The sequence below is a fragment of the Vicugna pacos genome, unplaced genomic scaffold, assembly GCF_048564905.1.
Source record: "Vicugna pacos unplaced genomic scaffold, VicPac4 SAC-SAT, whole genome shotgun sequence".
Taxonomy (NCBI): Eukaryota; Metazoa; Chordata; class Mammalia; order Artiodactyla; family Camelidae; genus Vicugna; species Vicugna pacos.
The window spans coordinates 50,385,387-50,412,061 of NW_027328721.1; positions in this window are offsets into that span (position 1 = coordinate 50,385,387).

The window sequence follows — 26,675 nt, forward strand, 5'->3', positions numbered from 1 at the left end:
TCCGTTAGAATCCACGCGCTGCCGACCGTTGGTGGAACCTCCCCACGCTCAGGATTCCGGAACCATTGTCAGTGCGTGTGGGAGCTCGAGAGACAACTCCACGCAGCTCTCTTCAGTCACAGGTGTTCCCTGTTCGGGGAAGTCCGAGAAATACCTTCCCTGAACTTGGGGAGGCAGCCTCTGACACTGGGATATCCTGCAAACACCCCTAGCATTCCCTGGCACAGAGACATTAGGAAAACCCTCAGGGGAGACGAGCTTAGGCTTTCAGTTAGAACCCACGCGCTGCCGACCGTTGGTGGAACCTCCACACGCTCAGGATTACGGAACCATTGTCAGTGCGTGGGGGATCTCGAGAGACAACTCCACGCAGCTCTCTTCAGTCACATGTGTTCCCTGTTCGGGGAAGTCCGAGAAATACCTTCCCTGACCTTGGGGAGGCAGCCTCTGTCACTGGGATATCCTGCAAACTCCCCTAGCATTCCCTGGCACAGGACATTAGGAAAAACCTCAGGGGAGACGAGCTTAGGCTTTCCGTTAGAACCCACGCGCTGCCGACCGTTGGTGGAACATACCCACGCTCAGGTTTCCGAAACCATTGTCAGTGCGTGGGGGAGCTCGTGAGACAACTCCACGCAGCTCTCTTCAGTCACAGGTGTTCCCTGTTCGGAGAAGTCCTAGAAATAACTTCCCTGAACTTGGGGAGGCAGCCTCTGTCACTGGGATATCCTGTAAACCCCCCTAGCATTCCCTGGCACAGAGACATTAGGAAAACCCTCAGGGGAGACGAGCTTAGGCTTTCTGTTAGAACCCACGCGCTGCCGACCGTTGGTGGAACCTCCACACGCTCAGGATTCCGGAACCATTGTCAGTGCTTGGGGGAGCTCGAGAGACAACTCCATGCAGCTCTCTTCGGTCACAGGTGTTCCCTGTTCGGGAAAGTCCGAGAAAAACCTTCCCTGACTTGGGGAGGCAGCCTCAGTCACTGGGATATACTGCAATCCCCCTAGAATTCCCTAGAAGAGAGACATTAGGAAAACCCTCAGGGGAGACGAGCTTAGGCTTTCCGTTAGAACCCACGAGCTGCCGAAAGTTGGTGGAACCTCCCCACGCTCAGGATTCCGGAACCATTGTCAGTGCGTGGGGGAGCTCGAGAGACAAATCCATGCAGCTCTCTTCGGTCACAGGTGTTCCCTGTTCGGGGAAGTCCGAGAAAAAACTTCCCTGACCTTGGGGAGGCAGCCTCTGTCACTGGGATATCCTGCAAAACCCCTAGCATTCCTTAACACAGAGACATTAGGAAAACCCTCAGGGGAGACGAGATTAGGCTTTCCGTTAGAACCCACGCGCTGCCGACCGTTGGTGGAACCTCCCCACGCTCAGGATTCCGGAACCATTTTCATCGCGTGGGGGAGCTCAAGAGACGACTCCACGAAGCTCTCTTCAGTCACAGGTGTTCCCTGTTCGGGGAAGTCCGAGAAATATCTTCCCTGAACTTGGGGAGGCAGCCTCTGTCACTGGGATATCCTGCAAAACCCCCTAAAATTCCTTGGCACAGAGACATTTGGAAAACCCTCAGGGGTGATGAGCTTAGGCTTTCCGTTAGAACCCACGCGCTGCCGACCGTTGGTGGAACCTCCCCACGCTAAGGATTCCGGAACCATTGTCAGTGCGTGGGGGAGCTCGAGAGAAATCTCCACGCAGCTCTCTTCAGTCACAGGTGTTCTCTGTTCGGGGAAGTCTGAGAAAAATCTTCCCTGACCTTGGGGATGCAGCCTCTGTCACTGTTATATCCTGCAAACCCCCCTAGCATTCCCTGGCACAGAGACATTAGGAAAACCCTCAGGGGAGACGAGCTTAGGCTTTCCGTTAGAACCCACGCGCTGCCGACCTTTGGTGGAACCTCCCCACGCTCAGGATTACTGAACCATTGTCAGTGCGTGGGGGAGCTCGAGAGACAACTCCACGCAGCTCTCTTCAGTCACAGGTGTTCCCTGTTCGGGGAAGTCTGAGAAATACCTTCCCTGAACTTGGGGAGGCAGCCTCTGTCACTGGGATATCCTGCAAACCCCCCTAGCATTCCTTGGCACAGAGACATTAGGAAAACCCTCAGGGGCGATGAGCTTAGGCTTTACGTTAGAACCCACGCGCTGCCGACCGTTGGTGGAACCTCCCCAAGCTCAGGATTCCGGAAACATTGTCAGTGCGTGGGGTAGCTCGAGAGACAACTCCACGGAGCTCTCATCAATCACAGGTGTTCCCTGTTCGGGGAAGTCCGAGAAATACCCTCCCTGTCCTTGGGGAGGCAGCCTCTGTCACTGGGATATCCTGCAAAACTCCCTAGCATTCCCTGGCACAGAGATATTAGGAAAACCCTCAGGGGAGACGAGCTTAGGCTTTCCGTTAGAACCCACGCGCTGCCGACCTTTGGTGGAACCTCCCCACGCTCAGGATTCCGGAACCATTGTCAGTGCGTGGGGGAGCTCGAGAGACAACTCCACGCAGCTCTCTTCAGTCACAGGTGTTCCCTGTTCGGGGAAGTCCGAGAAATACCTTCCCTGACCTTGGGGAGGCAGCCTCTGTCACTGGGATATCCTGCAAACCCCCCTAGCAATTCCTGGCACAGAGAGATTAGGAAAACCCTTAGGGGAGACGAGCTTAGGCTTTCCGTTAGAACCCACGCGCTGCCGACCGTTGGTGGAACCTCCCCACGCTCATGATTCCGGAACAATTGTCAGTGCTTGGGGGAGGTCGAGAGACAACTCCACGCAGCTCTCTTCAGTCACATGTGTTCCCTGTTCAGGGAAGTCCGAGAAATAACTTCCCTGACCTTGGGGAGGCAGCCTCTGTCACTGGGATATCCTGCAAACCCCCCTAGCATTCCCTGGCACAGAGACATTAGGAAAACTCTCAGGGGAGACGAGCTTAGGTTTTCCGTTAGAACCCACGCGCTGCCGACCTTTGGTGAAAACTACCCACGCTCAGGTTTCCGGAACCATTGTCAGTGCGTGGGGGAGCTCGAGAGACAACTCCACGCAGCTCTCTGCATTCACAGGTGTTCCCTGTTCGGGGACGTCCGAGAAATACATTCCCTGACCTTGGGGAGGCAGCCTCTGTCACTGGGATATCCTGCAAACCCCCCTAGCATTCCCTGGCCCAGAGATATTAGGAAAATCCTCAGGGGAGACGAGCTTAGGCATTCAGTTAGAACCCACGCGCTGCCGACCGTTGGTGGAACCTCCCCACGCTCAGGAATCCGGAACCATTGTCAGTGCATGGGGGAGCTCGAGAGACAACTCCACGCAGCTCTCTTCAGTCACAGGTGTTCCCTGTTCTGGGAAGTCCGAGAAATAACTTCCCTGAACTTGGGGAGGCAGCCTCTGTCACTGGGATATCCTGCAAACCCCCCTAGCATTTCCTGGCACAGAGACATTAGGAAAACCCTCAGGGGAGACGAGCTTAGGCTTTCCGTTAGAACCCACGCGCTGCCGACCGTTGGTGAAAACTACCCAAGCTCAGGTTTCCGGAACAATTGTCAGTGCGTTGGGGAGCTCGAGAGACAACTCCACGCAGCTCTCTGCATTCACAGGTGTTCCCTGTTCGGGGAAGTCCGAGAAATACATTCCCTGACCTTGGGGAGGCAACCTCTGTCACTGGGATATCCTGCAAACACCCCTAGCATTCCCTGGCCCAGAGATATTAGGAAAATCCTCAGGGGAGACGAGCTTAGGCATTCCATTAGAACCCACGCGCTGCCGACCGTTGGTGGAACCTCCCCACGCTCAGGAATCCGGAACCATTGTCAGTGCATGGGGGAGCTCGAGAGACAACTCCACGCAGCTCTCTTCAGTCACAGGTGGTCCCTGTTCTGGAAAGTCCGAGAAATAACTTCCCTGACCTTGGGGAGGCAGCCTCTGTCACTGGGATATCCTGCAAACCCCCCTAGCATTTCCTGGCACAGAGACATTAGGAAAACCCTCAGGGGAGACGAGCTTAGGCTTTCCGTTAGAACCCACGCGCTGCCGACCGTTGGTGGAACCTCCCCACGCTCAGGGTTCCGAAACCATTGTCAGTGCGTGGGGGAGCTCGATAGACAACTCCACGCAGCTCTCTTCAGTCACAGGTGTTCCCTGTTCGGGGAAGTCCGAGAAATAACTTCCCTGACCTTGGGGAGGCAGCCTCTGTCACTGGGATATCCTGCAAACCCCCCTAGCATTCCCTGGCACAGACATATTAGGAAAACCCTCAGGGGAGACGAGCTTAGGCTTTCCGTTAGAACTCACGTGCTGCCGAACGTTTGTGGAACCTCCCCACGCTCAGGATTCCGGAACAATTGTCAGTGCGTGGGGGAGCTCGAGAGACAAATCCACGCAGCTCTCTTCAGTCACAGGTGTTCCCTGTTCGGGGAAGTCTGAGAAATACCTTCCCTGAACATGGGTAAGCAGCCTCTGACCCTGGGATATCCTGCAAACCCCCCTAGCATTCCCTGGCACAGAGACATTAAGAAAAACCTCAGGGGAGACGAGCTTGGCTTTCCGTTAGAACCCACGCGCTGCCGACCGTTGGTGTAAACTACCCACGCTCAGGTTTCCGGAACAATTGTCAGTGCTTGGGGGAGCTCGAGAGTCAACTCCACGCAGCTCTCTGCAGTCACAGTTGTTCCCTGTTCGGGGAAGTCTTAGAAATACATTAACTTAACTTGGGGAGGCAGCCTCTGTCATAGGGTTATACTGCAAACTCCCCTAGCATTCCCTGGCACAGAGATATTAGGAAAATCCTCAGGGGAGACGAGCTTAGACATTCCGTTAGAACCCACGCGCTGCCGACCGTTGGTGGAACCTCCCCACGCTCAGGATTCCGGAACCATTGTCAGTGCGTGGGGGAGCTCGAGAGACAACTCCACGCAGCTCTCTTCAGTCACAGGTGTTCCCTGTTCGGGGAAGTCCGAGAAATACCTTCCCTTACCTTGGGGAGGCAGCCTCTGTCACTGGGATATCCTGCAAACCCCCTAGCATTCCCTAACACAGAGACATTAGGAAAACCCTCAGGGGAGAGGAGCTTAGGCTTTCCGTTAGAACCCACGCGCTGCCGACCTTTGGTGGAACCTCCGCACGCTCAGGATTCCGGAACCATTGTCAGTGCTTGGGGGAGCTCGAGAGACAACTCCACGGAGCTCTCATCAGTCACAGGTGTTCCCTGTTCGGGGAAGTCCGAGAAATACCCTCCCTGAACTTGGGGAGGCAGCCTCTGTCCCTGGGATATCCTGCAAAACCCCCTAGCATTCCCTGGCACAGAGATATTAGGAAAACCCTCAGGGGAGACGAGCTTAGGCTTTCCGTTAGAACCCACGCGCTGCCGACCTTTGGTGGAACCTCCCCACGCTCAGGATTCCGGAACCATTGTCAGTGCGTGGGGGAGCTCGAGAGAAAACTCCACGCAGCTCTCTTCAGTCACAGGTGTTCCCTGTTCGGGGAAGTCTGAGAAATAACTTCCCTGATCATGGGTAAGCAGCCTCTGACAGTGGGATATCCTGCAAACCCCCCTAGCATTCCCTGGCACAGAGACATTAGGAAAAACCTCAGGGGAGACGAGCTTGGCTTTCCGTTAGAACCCACGCGCTGCCGACCGTTGGTGGAAACTACCCACGCTCAGGTTTCCGGAACAATTGTCAGTGCGTGGGGGAGCTCGAGAGACAACTCCACGCAGCTCTCTGCAGTCACAGGTGTTCCCTGTTCGGGGAAGTCTTAGAAATACATTAACTTAACTTGGGGAGGCAGTCTATGTCATAGGGATATACTGCAAACCCCCCTAGCATTACCTGGCACAGAGATATTAGGAAAATCCTCAGGGGAGACGAGCTTAAGCATTCCGTTAGAACCCACGCGCTGCCGACCGTTGGTGGAACCTCCCCACGCTCAGGTTTCCGGAACCATTGTCAGTGCGTGGGGGAGCTCGAGAGACAACTCCACGCAGCTCTCTGCATTCACAGGTGTTCCCTGTTCGGGGACGTCCGAGAAATACATTCCCTGACCTTGGGGAGGCAGCCTCTGTCACTGGGATATCCTGCAAACCCCCCTAGCATTCCCTGGCCTAGAGATATTAGGAAAATCCTCAGGGGAGTCGAGCTTAGGCATTCCGTTTGAACCCACGCGCTGCCGACCGTTGGTGGAACCTCCCCACGCTCAGGAATCCGGAACCATTGTCAGTGCATGGGGGAGCTCGAGAGACAACTCCACGCAGCTCTCTTCAGTCACAGGTGTTCCCTGTTCTGGGAAGTCCGAGAAATAAATTCCCTGAACTTGGGGAGGCAGCCTCTGTCACTGGGATATCCTGCAAACCCCCCTAGCATTTCCTGGCACAGAGACATTAGGAAAACCCTCAGGGGAGACGAGCTTAGGCTTTCCGTTAGAACCCACGCGCTGCCGACCGTTGGTGAAAACTACCCACGCTCAGGTTTCCGGAACAATTGTCAGTGCGTTGGGGAGCTCGAGAGACAACTCCACGCAGCTCTCTGCATTCACAGGTGTTCCCTGTTCGGGGAAGTCCGAGAAATACATTCCCTGACCTTGGGGAGGCCACCTCTGTCACTGGGATATCCTGCAAACACCCCTAGCATTCCCTGGCCCAGAGATATTAGGAAAATCCTCAGGGGAGACGAGCTTAGGCATTCCGTTAGAACCCACGCGCTGCCGACCGTTGGTGGAACCTCCCCACGCTCAGGTATCCGGAACCATTGTCAGTGCATGGGGGAGCTCGAGAGACAACTCCACGCAGCTCTCTTCAGTCACAGGTGTTCCCTGTTCTGGAAAGTCCGAGAAATAACTTCCCTGACCTTGGGGAGGCAGCCTCTGTCACTGGGATATCCTGCAAACCCCCCTAGCATTTCCTGGCACAGAGACATTAGGAAAACCCTCAGGGGAGACGAGATTAGGCTTTCCGTTAGAACCCACGCGCTGCCGACCGTTGGTGGAACCTCCCCACGCTCAGGGTTCCGAAACCATTGTCAGTGCGTGGGGGAGCTCGATAGACAACTCCACGCAGCTCTCTTCAGTCACAGGTGTTCCCTGTTCGGGGAAGTCCGAGAAATAACTTCCCTGACCTTGGGGAGGCAGCCTCTGTCACTGGGATATCCTGCAAACACCCCTAGCATTCCCTGGCACAGACATATTAGGAAAACCCTCAGAGGAGACGAGCTTAGGCTTTCCGTTAGAACTCACGCGCTGCCGAACGTTTGTGGAACCTCCCCACGCTCAGGATTCCGGAACAATTGTCAGTGCGTGGGGGAGCTCGAGAGACAAATCCACGCAGCTCTCTTCAGTCACAGGTGTTCCCTGTTCGGGGAAGTCTGAGAAATACCTTCCCTGAACATGGGTAAGCAGCCTCTGACCCTGGGATATCCTGCAAAACCCCTAGCATTCCCTGGCACAGAGACATTAGGAAAAACCTCAGGGGAGACGAGCTTGGCTTTCCGTTAGAACCCACGCGCTGCCGACCGTTGGTGGAAACTACCCACGCTCAGGTTTCCGGAACAATTGTCAGTGCTTGGGGGACCTCGAGAGACAACTCCACGCAGCTCTCTGCAGTCACAGGTGTTCCCTGTTCGGGGAAGTCTTAGAAATACATTAACTTAACTTGGGGAGGCAGCCTTTGTCATAGGGATATACTGCAAACTCCCCTAGCATTCCCTGGCACAGAGATATTAGGAAAATCCTCAGGGGAGACGAGCTTACACATTCCGTTAGAACCCACGCGCTGCCGACCGTTGGTGGAACCTCCCCACGCTCAGGATTCCGGAACCATTGTCAGTGCGTGGGGGAGCTCGAGAGACAACTCCACGCAGCTCTCTTCAGTCACAGGTGTTCCCTGTTCTGGGAAGTCCGAGAAATAACTTCCCTGACCTTGGGGAGGTAGCCTCTGTCACTGGGATATCCTGCAAACCCCCCGAGCATTCCCTGGCACAGACATATTAGGAAAACCCTCAGGGGAGACGAGCTTAGGCTTTCCGTTAGAACTCACGCGCTGCCGAACGTTGGTGGAACCTCCCCACGCTCAGGATTCTGGAACCATTGTCAGTGTGTGGGGGAGCTCGAGAGACAAATCCACGCAGATCTCTTCAGTCACAGGTGTTCCCTGTTCGGGGAAGTCTGAGAAATAACTTCCCTGAACATGGGTAAGCAGCCTCTGACAGTGGGATATCCTGCAAACCCCCCTAGCATTCCCTGGCACAGAGACATTAGGAAAAACCTCAGGGGAGACGAGCTTGGCTTTCCGTTAGAACCCACGCGCTGCCGACCATTGTTGGAAACTACCCACGCTCAGGTTTCCGGAACAATTGTCAGTGAGTGGGGGAGCTCGAGAGACAACTCCACGCAGCTCTCTGCAGTCACAGGTGTTCCCTGTTCGGGGAAGTCTTAGAAATACATTAACTTAACTTGGGGAGGCAGCCTCTGTCACTGGGATATCCTGCAAACCACCCTAGCATTCCCTGGCACGGAGACATTAGGAAAACACTCTGGGCAGACGAGCATAGGCTTTCTGTTAGAACCCACGCGCTGCCGACCGTTGGTGGAACCTCCACACGCTCAGGATTCCGGAAACATTTTCAGTGTTGCGGGAGCTCGCGAGACAACTCCATGCAGCTCTCTTCGGTCACAGGTGTTCCCTGTTCGGGGAAGTCCGAGAAAAACCTTCCCTGACTTGGGGAGGCAGCCTCAGTCACTGGGATATCCTGCAAACCCCCTAGCATTCCCTAGAAGAGAGACATTAGGAAAACCCTCAGGGGAGACGAGCTTAGGCTTTCCGTTAGAACCCACGAGCTGCCGAAATTTGGTGGAACCTCCCCACGCTCAGGATTCCGGAACCATTGTCAGTGCGTGGGGGAGCTCGAGAGACAACTCCATGCAGCTCTCTTCGGTCACAGGTGTTCCCTGTTCGGGGAAGTCCGAGAAAAACCTTCCCTGACTTGGGGAGGCAGCCTCAGTCACTGGGATATCCTGCAAACCCCCTAGCATTCCCTAGAAGAGAGACATTAGGAAAACCCTCAGGGGAGACGAGCTTAGGCTTTCCGTTAGAACCCACGAGCTGCCGAAATTTGGTGGAACCTCCCCACGCTCAGGATTCCGGAACCATTGTCAGTGCGTGGGGGAGCTCGAGAGACAACTCCATGCAGCTCTCTTCGGTCACAGGTGTTCCCTGTTCGGGGAAGTCCGAGAAAAACCTTCCCTGATTTTGGGGAGGCAGCCTCTGTCACTGGGATATCCTGCAAACCCCCTAGCATTCCCTAACACAGAGACATTAGGAAAACCCTCAGGGGAGACGAGCTTAGGCTTTCCGTTAGAACCCACGCGCTGCCGACCTTTGGTGGAACCTCCCCGCGCTCAGGATTCCGGAACCATTTTCAGTGCGTGGGGGAGCTCAAGAGACGACTCCACGAAGCTCTCTTCAGTCACAGGTGTTCCCTGTTCGGGGAAGTCCGAGAAATACCTTCCCTGAACTTGGGGAGGCAGCCTCTGTCACTGGGATATCCTGCAAAACCCCCTAGCATCCTTGGCACAGAGACATTAGGAAATCCCTCAGGGGTGATGAGCTTAGGCTTTCCGTTTGAACCCACGCGCTGCCGACCGTTGGTGGAACCTCCCCACGCTCAGGATTCCGGAACCATTGTCAGTGCGTGGGGGAGCTCGAGAGAAATCTCCACGCAGCTCTCTTCAGTCACAGGTGTTCCCTGTTCGGGGAAGTCCGAGAAAAATCTTCCCTGACCTTGGGGAGGCAGCCTCTGCCACTGTTATATCCTGCAAACCCCCCTAGCATTCCCTGGCACAGAGACATTAGGAAAACCCTCAGGGGAGACGAGCTTAGGCTTTCCGTTAGAACCCATGCGCTGCCGACCTTTGGTGGAACCTCCCCACGCTCAGGATTACTGAACCATTGTCAGTGCGTGGGGGAGCTCGAGAGACAACTCCACGCAGCTCTCTTCAGTCACAGGTGTTCCCTGTTCGGGGAAGTCCGAGAAATACATTCCCTGAACTTGGGGAGGCAGCCTCTGTCACTGGGATATCCTGCAAACCCCCCAAGCATTCCCTGGCACAGAGTCATTCGAAAAAACCTCAGGGGAGACGAGCTTAAGCTTTCCGTTAGGACCCACGCGCTGCCGACCGTTGGTGGAACCTCCCCACGCTCAGGATTCCGGAACCATTGTCAGTGCGTGGGGGAGCTCGAGAGACAACTCCACGCAGCTCTCTTCAGTCACATGTGTTCCCTGTTCGGGGAAGTCCGAGAAATACCTTCCCTGAACTTGGGAGGCAGCCTCTGTCACTGGGATATCCTGCAAACACCCCTAGCATTCCCTGGCACAGAGACATTAGGAAAACCCTCAGGGGAGACGAGCTTAGGCTTTCCGTTAGAACCCACGCGCTGCCGACCGTTGGTGTAACCTCCACACGCTCAGGAATACGGAACCATTGTCAGTGCGTGGGGGAGCTCGAGAGACAACTCCATGCAGCTCTCTTCAGTCACAGGTGTTCCCTGTTCGGGGAAGTCCGAGAAATACCTTCCCTGACCTTGGGGAGGCAGCCTCTTTCACTGGGATATCCTGCAAACCCACCTAGCATTCCCTGGCACAGAGACATTAGGAAAATCCTCAGGGGAGACGAGCTTAGGCTTTCCGTTAGAACCAATGCGCTGCCGAACTTTGGTGGAACCTCCCCACGCTCAAGATTACTGAACCATTGTCAGTGCGTGGGGGAGCTCGAGAGACAACTCCACGCAGCTCTCTTCAGTCACAGGTGTTCCCTGTTCGGGGAAGTCTGAGAAATACCTTCCCTGAACTTGGGGAGGCAGCCTCTGTCACTGGGATATCCTGCAAAACCCCCTAGCATTCCTTGGCACAGAGACATTAGAAAAACCCTCAGGGGTGATGAGCTTAGGCTTTCCGTTAGAACCCACGCGCTGCCAACCGATGGTGGAACCTCCCCACACTCAGGATTCCGGAACCATTGTCAGTGCGTGGGGGAGCTCGAGAGAAAACTCCACGCAGCTCTCTTCAGTCACAGGTGTTCCCTGTTCGGGGAAGTCCGAGAAATACCTTCCCTGTACTTGGGGAGGCAGCCTCTGTCACTGGGATATCCTGCAAACCCCCTAGAATTCCTTGGCAAAGAGACATTAGGAAAACCCTCAGGGGCGATGAGCTTAGGCTTTCCGTTAGAACCCACGCGCTGCCGACCGTTGGTGGAACCTCCCCACGCTCAGGATTCCGGAACCATTGTCAGTGCGTGTGGGAGCTCGAGAGACAACTCCACGCAGCTCTCTTCAGTCACAGGTGTTCCCTGTTCGGGGAAGTCCGAGAAATAACTTCCCTGACCTTGGGGAGGCAGCCTCTGTCACTGGGATATCCTGCAACACCCCTAGCATTTCCTGGCACAGAGACATTACGAAAACACTCAGGGGAGACGAGCTTAGACTTTCCGTTAGAACACACGCGCTGCCGACCGTTGGTAGAACCTCCCCAAGCTCAGGATTCCGGAACCATTTTCAGTGCGTGGGGGAGTTCGGGAGACGACTCCACGCAGCTCTCTTCAGTCACAGGGGTTCCCTTTTCGCGGAAGTCCGAGAAATACCTTCCCTGAACTTGGGGAGGCAGCCTCTGTCACTGGGATATCCTGCAAGCCCCCCTAGCATTCCCTGGCACAGAGAAATTAGGAAAAATCTCAGGGGTGATGAGCTTAGGCTTTCCGTTAGAACCCACGCGGTGCCGACCGTTGGTGGAACCTCCCCACGCTCAGGAATCCGGAACCATTGTCAGTGGGTTGGGGAACTCGAGAGACAACTCCACGCAGCTCTCTTCAGTCACAGGTGTTCCCTGTTCGGGGAATTCCGAGAAATACGCTCCCTCACCTTGGGGAGGCAGCCTCTGTCACTAGGATATCCTGCAAACACCCCTAGCATTCCCTGGCACAGAGACATTAGGAAAACCCTCAGGGGAGACGAGCTTACGCTTTCCGTTAGAATCCACGCCCTGAAGACCGTTGGTGGAACCTTCCCACGCTCAGGATTCCGGAAAAATTGTCAGTGCGTGGGGGAGCTCGAGAGAAGACTCCACGCAGCTCTCTTCGGTCACAGGTGTTCCCTGTACGGGGAAGTCCGAGAAATACCTTCCCTGACCTTGGGGAGTCAGCCTCTGTCACTGGGATAACCTGCAAACCCCTCTAGCATTCCCTGGCACAGAGAAATTAGGAAAAAGCTCAGGGGTGATGAGCTTAGGCTTTCCGTTAGAACCCACGCCTTGCCGACCGTTGGTGGAACCTCCCCACGCTCAGGATTCCGGAACAATTGTCAGGGCGTGGGGGAGCTCGAGAGACAACTCCACACATCTCTCTTAATTCACAGGTGTTCCCTGTTCGGGGAAGTCCGAGAAATACCTTCCATTACCTTGGGGAGGCAGGCTCTGTCACTGGGATATCCTGCAATCCCACCTAGCATTCCCTGGCCCAGAGATAATTGGAAAACACTCAGGGGAGACGAGCTTAATCTTTCCGTTAGAATCCACGTGCTGACGACCGTTGGTGGAACCTGCCCAAGCTCAGGATTCCGGAACCATTTTCAGTGCATGGGGGAGCTCGAGAGACAACTCCACGCAGCTCTCTTCGGTCACAGGTGTTCCCTGTTCGGGGAAGTCCGAGAAATAGCTTTCCTGACCTTGTGGAGGCAGCCTCTGTCACTGGGATATCCTGCAACCCCCCCAGCATTCCCTGGCACAGAGACATTACGAAAACCCTCAGGGGAGACTAGCTTAGGCTTTCCGTTTGAACCCACGCGCTGCCGACCGTTGGTGGAACCTCCCCACGCTCAGGATTCCGGAAGCATTTTCAGTGCGTGTGGGAGCTCGAGAGACGACTCCACGCAGCTCTCTTCAGTCACAGGTGTTCCCTGTTCGGGGAAGTCCAAGAAATAGCTTCCCTGAACTTGGGGAGGCAGCCTCTGTCACTGGGATATCCTGCAAACCCCCCTAGCATTCCCTGGCACAGAGACATTAGGAAAACAATCTGGGCAGACCAGCTTAGGCTTTCCGTTAGAACCCACGCGCTGCCGACCGTTGGTGGAACCTCCCCACGCTCAGGATTCCGGAACAATTGTCAGTGCATGGGGGAGCTCGAGAGACAACTCCACGCAGATCTCTTCAGTCACAGGTGTTCCCTGTTCGGGGAAGTCCGAGAATTACCTTCCCTGACCTTGGGGAGGCATCCTCGGTCACTGGGATGTCCTGCAACACCCCTAGCATTCCCTGGCACAGAGACATTACGAAAACCCTCAGGGGAGACGAGCTTACGCTTTCCGTTAGAACCCACGCGCTGCCGACCGTTGGTGGAACCTCCCAACGCTCAGGATTCCGGAACCATTTTCAGTGAGTGGGGGAGCTCGAGAGACAACTCCACGCAGCTCTCTTCATTCACAGGTGTTCCCTGTTAGGGGAAGTCCGAGAAATACATTCCCTGACCTTGGGGTGGCAGGCTCTCTCACTGGGATATCCTGCAAACCCCCCTAGCATTCCCTGGCACAGAGATATTAGGAAAAACCTCAGGAGAGACGAGCTTAGGCTTTACGTTAGAACCCACGTGCTGACGACCGTTGGTGGAACCTCCCCACGCTCAGGATTCCGGAACCATTGTCAGTGCATGGGGGAGCTCGAGAGACAACTCCACGCAGCTCTCTTCGGTCACAGGTGTTCCCTGTTTGGGGAAGTCCGAGAAAAACCTTCCCTGACTTGTGCAGGCAGCCTCTGTCACTGGGATATCCTGCAAAACCCCTAGCATTCCGTAGCAGAGAGACATTAGGAAAACCCTCAGGGGAGACGAGCTTAGGCTTTCCGTTAGAACCCACGCGCTGCCGACCGTTGGTGGAACCTCCCCACGCTCAGGATTCCGGAAACATTGTCAGTGCGTGGGGGAGCTCGAGAGACAACTCCACGCAGCTCTCTGAATTCACAGGTGTTCCCTGTTCGGGGAATTCGGAGAAATACATTCCCTGACCTTGGGGAGGCAGCCTCTGTAACTGGGATATCCTGCAAACCCCCCTAGCATTCCCTGGCACAGAGATATTAGGAAAATCCTCAGGGGAGACGAGCTTAGGCATTCCGTTAAAACCCACGCGCTGCCGACCGTTGGTGGAACCTCCCCACGCTCAGGATTCCGGAAACATTGTCAGTGAATGGGGGAGCTCGAGAGACAACTCCACGCAGCTCTCTAAAATCACAGGTGTTCCCTGATCGGGGAAGTCCGAGAAATATCTTAACTGACTTTGGGGAGGCAGCCTCTGTCACTGGGATAACTGCAAACCACCCTAGCATTCCCTGGCACAGAGATATTTGAAAAATCCTCAGGGGAGACGAGCTTAGGCAATCCATTAGAACTCACGCGCTGCCGACTGTTGGTGGAACCTCCCCACGCTCAGGATTCCGGAACCATTGTCAGTGCATGGGGGAGCTCGAGAGACAACTCCACGCAGATCTCTTCGGTCACAGGTGTTCCCTGTTCGGGGAAGTCCGAGAAATACATTTCCTGACCTTGGGGAGGCAGCCTCTGTCACTGGGATATCCTACAACCCCCCTAGCATTCCCTGGCACAGAGACATTACGAAAAACCTCAGGGGAGACGAGCTTACGCTTTCCGTTAGAACCCACGCGCTGCCGACCGTTGGTGGAACCTCCCCACACTCAGGATTCCGGAACCATTTTCAGTGAGTGGGGGAGCTCGAGAGACGACTCCATGCAGCTCTCTTCAGTCAAAGGGTTTCCCTGTTCGGGGAAGTCCGAGAAATCCCTTCCCTGACCTTGGGGAGGCAGCCTCTGTCACTGGGATATCCTGCAAACCCCCCTAGCATTTCCTGGCACAGAGAAATTAGGAAAAACCTCAGGGGTGATGAGCTTAGGCTTTCCGTTAGAACCCACGCGCTGCCGACCGTTGGTGGAACCTCCCCACGCTCAGGATTCCGGAATCATTTTCAGTGAGTGGGGGAGCTCGAGAGACGACTCCACGCAGCTCTCTTCAGTCACAGGTGTTCCCTCTTAGGGGAAGTCCGAGAAATACCTTCCCTGAACATGGGGATGCAGCCTCTGTCACTGGGATAACCTGCAAACCCCCCTAGCATTTCCTGGCACAGAGAAATTAGGAAAAACCTCAGGGGTGATGAGCTTAGGCTTTCCGTTAGAACCCACGCGCTGTCGACCGTTGGTGGAACCTCCCCACGCTCAGGATTCCGGAACCATTGTCAGTGCGTGGGGGAGCTCGAGAGACAACTCCACGCAGCTCTCTTCAGTCACAGGTGTTCCCTGTACGGGGAAGTCCGAGAAATACATTCTCTGACCTGGGGAGGCAGCCTCTGTCACTGGGATATCCTGCAAATCCCCCTAGCATTCCCTTGCACAGAGAAATTAGGAAAACCCTCAGGGGAGACGAGATAACGCTTTCCGTTAGAACCCACGCCCTGCCGACCGTTGGTGGAACCTCCCCACGCTCAGGATTCCGGAACCATTGTCAGTGCGTGGGGGAGCTTGAGAGACAACTCCACGGAACTCTCTTCAGTCACAGGTGTTCCCTGTTCGGGGAAGTCCGAGAAATACCTTCCCTGACCTTGGGGAGGCAGGCTCTGTCACTGGGATATTCTGCAAACCCCCCTAGTATTCCCTGGCACAGTGATATTAGGAAAATCCTCAGGGGAGACGAGCTTAGGCTTTCCGTCAGAACCCACGCGCTGACGACCGTTGGTGGAACCTCCCCACGCTCATGATTCCGGAACCATTGTCAGTGCGTAGGGGAGCTCGAGAGACAACTCCACGCAGCTCTCTTCAGTCACAGGTGTTCCCTGTTCGGGGAAGTCCGAGAAATACCTTCCCTGACCTTGGGGAAGCAGCCTCTGTCACTGGGATATCCTGCAAACTCCCCTAGCATTTCCTGACACAGAGACATTAGGAAAACTCTCAGGGAAGACGAGCTTAGGCTTTCCGTTAGAACCCACGCGCTGCCGACCTTTGGTGGAAACTCCCCACGCTCAGGATTCCGGAAACATTGTCAGTGCGTGGGGGAGCTCGAGAGACAACTCCACGCAGCTCTCTGCATTCACAAGTGTTCCCTGTGTGGGGAAGTCCGAGAAATAATTTCCCTGAACTTCGGGAGGCAGCCTCTGTCACTGGGATATCATGCAAACCCCCCTAGCATTCCCTGGCACAGACATATTAGGAAAATCCTCAGGGGAGACGAGCTTAGGCATTCCGTTAGAACCCAAGCGCTGCCGACCGTTGGTGGAACCTCCCCACGCTCAGGATTTCGGAACCATTGTCAGTGCGTGGGGGAGCTCGAGAGACAACTCCACGCAGCTCTCTGCAGTCACAGGTGCTCCCTGTTCGGGGAAGTCCGAGAAATACATTCCCTGAACTTGGGGAGGCAGCCTCTGTCACTGGGATATCCTGCAAACCCCCCTAGCATTCCCTGGCACAGATATATTAGGAAAATCCTAAGGGGAGACGAGCTTAGGCATTCCGTTAGAACCCACGCGCTGCCGACCGTTGGTGGAACCTCCCCACGCTCAGGATTCCGGAACCATTGTCAGTGCGTGGGGGAGCTCGAGAGACAACTCCATGCAGCTCTCTTCAGTCACAGGTGTTCCCTGTTCGGGGAAGTCCGAGAAAAATCTTCCCTGACCTTGGGGAGGCAGCCTCTGTCACTGGGATACCTGTAAACCACCCTAGCATTCCCTGGAACAGAGACATTAGGAAAACCCTCAGGGTAGACGATCTTAGGCTTTCCGTTAGAACCCACGCGCTGCCGACCGTTGGTGGAACCTCCCCACGCTCAGGATTCCAGAAACATTGTCAGTGCGTGGGGGAGCATGAGAGACAACTCCACGCAGCTCTCTTCAGTCACAGGTGTTCCCTGTTCGGGGAAGTCCGAGAAATAACTTCCCTGACCTTGGGGAAGCAGCCTCTGTCACTGGGATAACCTGCAAACTCCCCTAGCATTTCCTGACACAGAGAAATTAGGAAAACACTTAGGGGAGACGAGCTTAGGCATTCCGTTAGAACCCACGCGCTGCCGACTGTTGGTGGAACCGCCCCACGCTCAGGATTCCAGAAAAATTGTCAGTGCGTGGGGGAGCTCGAGAGAGGACTCCACGCAGCTCTCTGCAGTCACAGGTGTTCCCTGTACGGGGAAGTCCGAGAAATACATTCCCTGACCTTGGGGAGGCAGCCTTTTTCACTGGGATATCCTGCAACCCAACTAGCATTCCCTGGCACAGAGACATTACGAAAACCCTCAGGGGAGACGAGCTTAGGCTTTCCGTTAGAACCCACGCGCTGCCGACCGTTGGTGGAACCTCCCCACGCTCAGGATTCCGGAACCATTTTCAGTGCGTGGGGGAACACGAGAGACGACTCCACGCAGCTCTCTTCATTCACAGGTGTTCCCTGTTCGGGGAAGTCCGAGAAATACCTTTCCTGAACTTGGGGAGGCAGCCTCTGTCACTGGGATATCCTGCAAACCCCCCTAGCATTCCCTGGCACAGAGACATTAGGAAAACCCTCAGGGGAGACGAGCTTAGGCTTTCCGTTAGAACCCACGCGCTGCCGACCGTTGGTGGAACCTCCCCACGCTCAGGATTCCGGAACCATTGTCAGTGCGTGGGGGAGCTCGAGACACAACTCCACGTAGCTCTCTTCAGTCACAGGTGTTCCCTGTTCGGGGAAGTCCGAGAAATACCTTCCCTGACCTTGAGGAGGCAGGCTCTGTCACTGGGATATCCTGCAAACCCCCCTAGCATTCCCTGGCTCAGAGATATTAGGAAAACACTCAGGGGAGACGAGCTTAAGCTTTCCGTTAGAACCCACGTGCTGACGACCGTTGGTGGAACCTCCCCACGCTCAGGATTCCGGAACCATTGTCAGTGCATGGGGGAGCTCGAGAGACAACTCCACGCAGCTCTCTTCGGTCACAGGTGTTCCCTGTTCGGGGAAGTCCGAGAAATATCTTTCCTGACCTTGGGGAGGCAGCCTCTGTCACTGGGATATCCTGCAACACCCCTAGCATTCCCTGGCACAGAGACATTACGAAAAACCTCAGGGGAGACGAGCTTAGGCTTTCCGTTAGAACCCACGCGCTGCCGACCGTTGGTGGAACCTCCCCACGCTCAGGATTCCGGAACCATTGTCAGTGCGTGGGGGAGTTCGAGAGACAACTCCACGCAGCTCTCTTCAGTCACAGGTGTTCCCTGTACGGGGAAGTCCGAGAAATACCCTCCCTGACCTTGGGGAGGCAGCCTCTGTCACTGGGATATCCTGCAAACCCCCCTAGCATTCCCTTGCACAGAGAAATTAGGAAAACCCTCAGGGGAGACGAGATAACGCTTTCCGTTAGAACCCACGCCCTGCCGACCGTTGGTGGAACCTCCCCACGCTCAGGATTCCGGAACCATTGTCAGTGCGTGGGGGAGCTTGAGAGACAACTCCACGGAACTCTCTTCAGTCACAGGTGTTCCCTGTTCGGGGAAGTCCGAGAAATACCTTCCCTGACCTTGGGGAGGCAGGCTCTGTCACTGGGATATTCTGCAAACCCCCCTAGTATTCCCTGGCACAGTGATATTAGGAAAATCCTCAGGGGAGACGAGCTTAGGCTTTCCGTCAGAACCCACGCGCTGACGACCGTTGGTGGAACCTCCCCACGCTCATGATTCCGGAACCATTGTCAGTGCGTAGGGGAGCTCGAGAGACAACTCCACGCAGCTCTCTTCAGTCACAGGTGTTCCCTGTTCGGGGAAGTCCGAGAAATACCTTCCCTGACCTTGGGGAAGCAGCCTCTGTCACTGGGATATCCTGCAATCTCCCCTAGCATTTCCTGACACAGAGACATTAGGAAAACTCTCAGGGAAGACGAGCTTAGGCTTTCCGTTAGAACCCACGCGCTGCCGACCTTTGGTGGAAACTCCCCACGCTCAGGATTCCGGAAACATTGTCAGTGCGTGGGGGAGCTCGAGAGACAACTCCACGCAGCTCTCTGCATTCACAAGTGTTCCCTGTGTGGGGAAGTCCGAGAAATAATTTCCCTGAACTTCGGGAGGCAGCCTCTGTCACTGGGATATCATGCAAACCCCCCTAGCATTCCCTGGCACAGACATATTAGGAAAATCCTCAGGGGAGACGAGCTTAGGCATTCCGTTAGAACCCAAGCGCTGACGACCGTTGGTGGAACCTCCCCACGCTCAGGATTTCGGAACCATTGTCAGTGCGTGGGGGAGCTCGAGAGACAACTCCACGCAGCTCTCTGCAGTCACAGGTGCTCCCTGTTCGGGGAAGTCCGAGAAATACATTCCCTGAACTTGGGGAGGCAGCCTCTGTCACTGGGATATCCTGCAAACCCCCCTAGCATTCCCTGGCACAGATATATTAGGAAAATCCTAAGGGGAGACGAGCTTAGGCATTCCGTTAGAACCCACGCGCTGCCGACCGTTGGTGGAACCTCCCCACGCTCAGGATTCCGGAACCATTGTCAGTGCGTGGGGGAGCTCGAGAGACAACTCCATGCAGCTCTCTTCAGTCACAGGTGTTCCCTGTTCGGGGAAGTCCGAGAAAAATCTTCCCTGACCTTGGGGAGGCAGCCTCTGTCACTGGGATACATGTAAACCACCCTAGCATTCCCTGGAACAGAGACATTAGGAAAACCCTCAGGGTAGACGATCTTAGGCTTTCCGTTAGAACCCACGCGCTGCCGACCGTTGGTGGAACCTCCCCACGCTCAGGATTCCAGAAACATTGTCAGTGCGTGGGGGAGCATGAGAGACAACTCCACGCAGCTCTCTTCAGTCACAGGTGTTCCCTGTTCGGGGAAGTCCGAGAAATACCTTCCCTGACCTTGGGGAAGCAGCCTCTGTCACTGGGATAACCTGCAAACTCCCCTAGCATTTCCTGACACAGAGACATTAGGAAAACACTTAGGGGAGACGAGCTTAGGCATTCCGTTAGAACCCACGCGCTGCCGACTGTTGGTGGAACCGCCCCACGCTCAGGATTCCAGAAAAATTGTCAGTGCGTGGGGGAGCTCAAGAGAGGACTCCACGCAGCTCTCTGCAGTCACAGGTGTTCCCTGTACGGGGAAGTCCGAGAAATACATTCCCTGACCTTGGGGAGGCAGCCTTTTTCACTGGGATATCCTGCAACCCAACTAGCATTCCCTGGCACAGAGACATTACGAAAACCCTCAGGGGAGACGAGCTTAGGCTTTCCGTTAGAACCCACGCGCTGCCGACCGTTGGTGGAACCTCCCCACGCTCAGGATTCCGGAACCATTTTCAGTGCGTGGGGGAACACGAGAGACGACTCCACGCAGGTCTCTTCATTCACAGGTGTTCCCTGTTCGGGGAAGTCCGAGAAATACCTTTCCTGAACTTGGGGAGGCAGCCTCTGTCACTGGGATATCCTGCAAACCCCCCTAGCATTCCCTGGCACAGAGACATTAGGAAAACCCTCAGGGGAGACGAGCTTAGGCTTTCCGTTAGAACCCACGCGCTGCCGACCGTTGGTGGAACCTCCCCACGCTCAGGATTCCGGAACCATTGTCAGTGCGTGGGGGAGCTCGAGACACAACTCCACGCAGCTCTCTTCAGTCACAGGTGTTCCCTGTTCGGGGAAGTCCGAGAAATACCTTCCCTGACCTTGAGGAGGCAGGCTCTGTCACTGGGATATCCTGCAAACCCCCCTAGCATTCCCTGGCTCAGAGATATTAGGAAAACACTCAGGGGAGACGAGCTTAAGCTTTCCGTTAGAACCCACGTGCTGACGACCGTTGGTGGAACCTCCCCACGCTCAGGATTCCGGAACCATTGTCAGTGCATGGGGGAGCTCGAGAGACAACTCCACGCAGCTCTCTTCGGTCACAGGTGTTCCCTGTTCGGGGAAGTCCGAGAAATATCTTTCCTGACCTTGGGGAGGCAGCCTCTGTCACTGGGATATCCTGCAACACCCCTAGCATTCCCTGGCACAGAGACATTACGAAAAACCTCAGGGGAGACAAGCTTAGGCTTTCCGTTAGAACCCACGCGCTGCCGACCGTTGGTGGAACCTCCCCACGCTCAGGATTCCGGAACCATTTTCAGTGCGTGGGGGAGCTCGAGAGACGACTCCACGCAGCTCTCTTCAGTCACAGGTGTTCCCTGTTCGGGGAAGTCCGAGAAATAACTTCCCTGAACTTGGGGAGGCAACCTCTGTCACTGGGATATCCTGCAAACCCCCCTAGCATTCCCTGGCACAGAGACATTAGGAAAACACTCAGGGCAGTCGAGCTTAGGCTTTCCGTTAGAACCCACGCGCTGCCGACCGTTGGTGGAACCTCCCCACGCTAAGGATTCCGGAACCATTGTCAGTGCGTGGGGGAGCTCGAGAGAAAACTCCACGCAGCTCTCTTCAGTCACAGGTGTTCCCTGTTCGGGGAAGTCCGAGAAAAACCCTCCCTGACCTTGGGGAGGCAGCCTCTGTCACTGGGATATCCTGCAAACCCCCCTAGCATTCCCTGGAACAGAGACATTAGGAAAACCCTCAGGGGAGACGAGCTTACGCTTTCCGTTAGAACCCACGCCCTGCCGACCGTTGGTGGAACCTCCCCACGCTCAGGATTCCGGAACCATTGTCAGTGCGTGGGGGAGCTCGAGAGACAACTCCACGCAGCTCTCTTCAGTCACAGGTGTTCCCTGTTCGGGGAAGTCCGAGAAATACCCTCCCTGACCTTGGGGAGGCAGGCTCTGTCACTGGGATATCCTGCAAACCCCCCTAGTATTCCCTGGCACAGAGACATTAGGAAAACACTCAGGGCAGACGAGCTTAGGCTTTCCGTTAGAACCCACGCGCTGCCGACCGTTGGTGGAAACTCCCCACGCTCAGGATTCCGGAACCATTGTCAGTGCGTGGGGGAGCTCGAGAGACAACTCCACGCAGCTCTCTGTAGTCACAAGTTTTCCCTGTGCGGGGAAGTCCGAGAAATAATTTCCCTGACCTTCGGGAGGCAGCCTCTGTCTCTGGGATATCCTGCAAACCCCCCTAGCATTCCCTGGCACAGAGATATTAGGAAAATCCTCAGGGGAGACGAGCTTAGGCATTCCGTTAGAACCCAAGCGCTGCCGACCGTTGGTGGAACCTCCCCACGCTCAGGATTTCGGAAACATTGTCAGTGCGTTGGGGAGCTCGAGAAACAACTCCACGAAGCTCTCTGCAGTCACAGGTGCTCCCTGTTCGGGGAAGTCCGAGAAATAAATTCCCTGACCTTGGGGAGGCAGCCTCTGTCACTGGGATATCCTGCAAACCCCCCTAGCATTCCCTGGCACAGAGATATTAGGAAAATCCTCAGGGGAGACGAAATTAGGCATTCCGTTAGATCCCACGCGCTGCCGACCGTTGGTGGAACCTCCCCACGCTCAGGATTCCGGAACCATTGTCAGTGCGTGGGGGAGCTCGAGAGACAACTCCATGCAGCTCTCTTCAGTCACAGGTGTTCCCTGTTCGGAGAATTCCGAGAAATAACTTCCCTGAACTTGGGGAGGCAGCCTCTGTCACTGGGATATCCTGCAAACCCCCCTAGAATTCCCTGGCACAGAGATATTCAGAAAACCCTCAGGGGAGACGAGCTTAGGCTTTCCGTTAGAACCCACGCGCTGCCGACCGTTGGTGGAACTACCCCACGCTCAGGATTCCGGAACCATTGTCAGTGCGTGGGGGAGGTCGAGAGACAACTCCACGCAGCTCTCTTCAGTCACAGGTGTTCCCTGTTCGGGGAAGTCCGAGAAATACCTTCCCTGACCTTGGGGAGGCAGCCTCTGTCACTGGGATAACCTGCAAACTCCCCAAGCATTTCCTGGCACAGAGACATTAGGAAAACACTTAGGGGTGACGTGCTTAGGCTTTCCGTTAGAACCAACGCGCTGCCGACAGTTGGTGGATCCTCCCCACGCTCAGGATTCCGGAATCATTGTCAGTGCGTGGGGGAGGTCGAGAGACAACTCCACGCAGCTCTCTGTAGTCACAGGTGTTCCCTGTTCGGGGAAGTCCGAGAAATACCTTCCCTGAACTTGGGTAGTCAGCCTCTGACACTGGGATATCCTGCAAACCCCCCTAGCATTCCCTGGCACAGAGACATTAGGAAAACCCTGAGGGGAAACGAGCTTAGGCTTTCCGTTAGAACCCACGCGGTGCCGACCGTTGGTGGAAACTACCCACGCTCAGGTTTCCGGAAACATTGTCAGTGCGTGGGGGAGCTCGAGAGACAATTCCACGCAGCTCTCTGCAGTCACAGGTTTTCCCTGTTCAGGGAAGTCCGAGAAATACATTCCATGATTTTGGGGAGGCAGCCTCTTTCACTGGGATATCCTGCAAAACCCCCTGGCATTCCCTGGCACAGAGATATTAGGAAAATCCTCAGGGGAGACGAAATTAGGCATTCCGTTAGAACCCACGCGCTGCCGACCGTTGGTGGAACCTCCCCACGCTCAGGATTCTGGAACCATTGTCAGTGCGTGGGGGAGCTCGAGAGACATCTCCACGCAGCTCTCTTCAGTCACAGGTGTTCCCTGTTCGGGGAAGACCGAGAAATATCTTCCCTGACCTTGGGGAGACAGCCTCTGTCACTGGGATACCTGCAAACCCCCCTAGCATTCCCTGGCACAGAGACATTAGGAAAATCCTCAGGGGAGACGAGCTTAGGCATTCCGTTAGAACCCACGCGCTGCCGAATGTTGGTGGAACCTCCCCACGCTCAGGATTCCAGAAACATTGTCAGTGCGTTGGGGAGCTCGAGAGACGACTCCACGCATCTCTCTGCAGTCACAGGTGTTCCCTGTTCGGGGAAGTCCGAGAAATACCTTCCCTGACCTTGGGGAGGCAGCCTCTGACACTGGGATATCCTGCAACCCCCCTAGCTTTCCCTGGCAAGGAGACATTACGAAAACCCTCAGGGGAGACGAGCTTAGGCTTTCCGTTAGAACCCACGCGCTGCCGACCGTTGGTGGAACCTCCCCACGCTCAGGATTCCGGAACCATTTTCAGTGCGTGGGGGAGCTCGAGAGACGACTCCACGCAGCTCTCTTCAGTCACAGGTGTTCCCTGTTCGGGGAAGTCCGAGAAATACCTTTCCTGAACTTGGGGAGGCAGCCTCTGTCCCTGGGATATCCTGCAAACCCCCCTAGAATTCCCTGGCACAGAGACATTAGGAAAAACCTCAGGGGAGACGAGCTTAGGCTTTCCGTTAGAACCCACGCGCTGCCGACCGTTGGTGGAACTACCCCACGCTCAGGATTCCGGAACCATTGTCAGTGCGTGGGGGAGGTCGAGAGACAACTCCACGCAGCTCTCTTCAGTCACAGGTGTTCCCTGTTCTGGGAAGTCCGAGAAATACCTTCCCTGACTTTGGGGATGCAGCCTCTGTCACTGGGATATCCTGCAAACCCACCTAGCATTCCCTGGCACAGAGAAATAAGGAAAATCCTCAGGGGTGATGAGCATAGGCTTTCCGTTAGAACCCACGCGCTGCCGAAGGTTGGTGGAACCTCCCCACGCTCAGGATTCCGGAACCATTGTCAGTGCGTGGGAGAACTCGAGAGACAACTCCACGCAGCTCTCTTCAGTCACAGGTGTTCCCTGTTCTGGGAAGTCCGAGAAATACCCTCCCTGAACTTGGGGAGGCAGCCTCTGTCACTGGGATATCCTGAAAACCCCCCTAGCATTCCTTGGCACAGAGACATTAGGAAAAACCTCAGGGGTGGTGAGCTTAGGCTTTCCGTTAGAACCCACGCGCTGCCGACCGTTGGAGGAACCTCCCCACGCTCAGGATTCCGGAACCATTGTCAGTGCGTGGGGGAGCTCGTGAGACAACTCCACGCAGCTCTCTTCATTCACAGGAGTTCCCTGTTCGGGGAAGTCCGAGAAATATCTTCCCTGACCTTGTGGAGGTAGCCTCTGTCACTGGGATATCCTGCAAATCCCCCTAGCATTCCCTGGCACAGAGATATTAGGAAAACCCTCAGGGGAGACCAGCTTAGGCATTCCGTTAGAACCCACGCGCTGCCGACCGTTGGTGGAACCTCTCCACGCTCAGGATTCCGGAACCAATGTCAGTGCTTGGGGAGCTCGAGAGACAACTCCACGCAGCTCTCTTCAGTCACAGCTGTTCCCTGTTCTGGGAAGTCCGAGAAATACCTTCCCTGACCTTGGGGAGGCAGCCTCTGTCACTGGGATATCCTGCAAACCCCCCTAGCATTCCCTGGTACAGGGACATTAGGAAAACCCTCAGGGGAGACGAGCTTAGGCTTTCCGTTAGAACCCACGCACTGCCGACAGTTGGTGGAACCTCCCCACGCTCAGGATTCCGGAACCATTTTCAGTGCGTGGGGGAGCTCGAGAGACAACTCCACGCAGCTCTCTTCAGTCACAGGTGTTCCCTGTTCGGGGAAGTCCGAGAAATACCTTCCCTGAACTTGGGGAGGCAGCCTCTGTCTCTCGGATATCCTGCAAACCCCCCTAGCATTCCCTGGCACAGAGAAATTAGGAAAATCCTCAGGGGAGACGAGCTTAGGCTTTCCGTTAGAACCCACGCACTGCCGACAGTTGGTGGAACCTCCCCACGCTCAGGATTCCGGAACCATTTTCAGTGCGTGGGGAAGCTCGAGAGACAACTCCACGCAGCTCTCTTCAGTCTCAGGTGTTCCCTGTTCGGGGAATTCCGAGAAATACCTTCCCTGAACTTGGGGAGACAGCCTCTGACTCTCGGATATCCTGCAAACCCCCCTAGCATTCCCTGGCACAGAGAAATAAGGAAAATCCTCAGGGGTGATGAGCTTAGGCTTTCCGTTAGAACCCACGCGCTGTAGAAGGTTGGTGGAACCTCCCCACGCTCAGGATTCCGGAACCATTGTCAGTGCGTGGGAGAACTCGAGAGACAACTCCACGCAGCTCTCTTCATTCACAGGTGTTCCCTGTTCGGGGAAGTCCGAGTAATACCCTCCCTGAACTTGGGGAGGCAGCCTCTGTCTCTGGGATATCCTGCAAACCCCCATAGCATTCCCTGGCACAGAGACATTCGGAGAACACTCAGGGGTGACTAGCTTACGCTTTCCGTTAGAACCCACGCCCTGCCGACCGTTGGTGGAACCTCCGCACGCTCAGGATTCCGGAACCATTGTCAGTGCGTGGGGGAGCTCGAGAGATAACTCCACGCAGCTCTCTTCATTCAAAGGTGTTCCCTGTTCTGGGAAGTCTGAGAAATACATTGCCTGACCTTGGGGAGGCAGTCTCGGTCACTGGGATATCCTGCAAACACCCCTAGCATTCCCTGGCACAGAGATATTAGGAAAACCCTCAGGGGAGACGAGCTTAGGCTTTCCGTTAGAACCCACGTGCTGACGACCGTTGGTGGAACCTCCCCACGCTCAGGATTCCGGAACCATTGTCAGTGCATGGGGGAGCTCGAGAGACAACTCCACGCAGCTCTCTTCAGTCACAGGTGTTCCCTGTTCTGGGAAGTCCGAGAAATACCTTCCCTGACTTTGGGGAGGCAGCCTCTGTCACTGGGATTCCTGCAAACCCCCCTAGCATTCCCTGGCACAGAGAAATAAGGAAAATCCTCAGGGGTGATGAGCTTAGGCTTTCCGTTAGAACC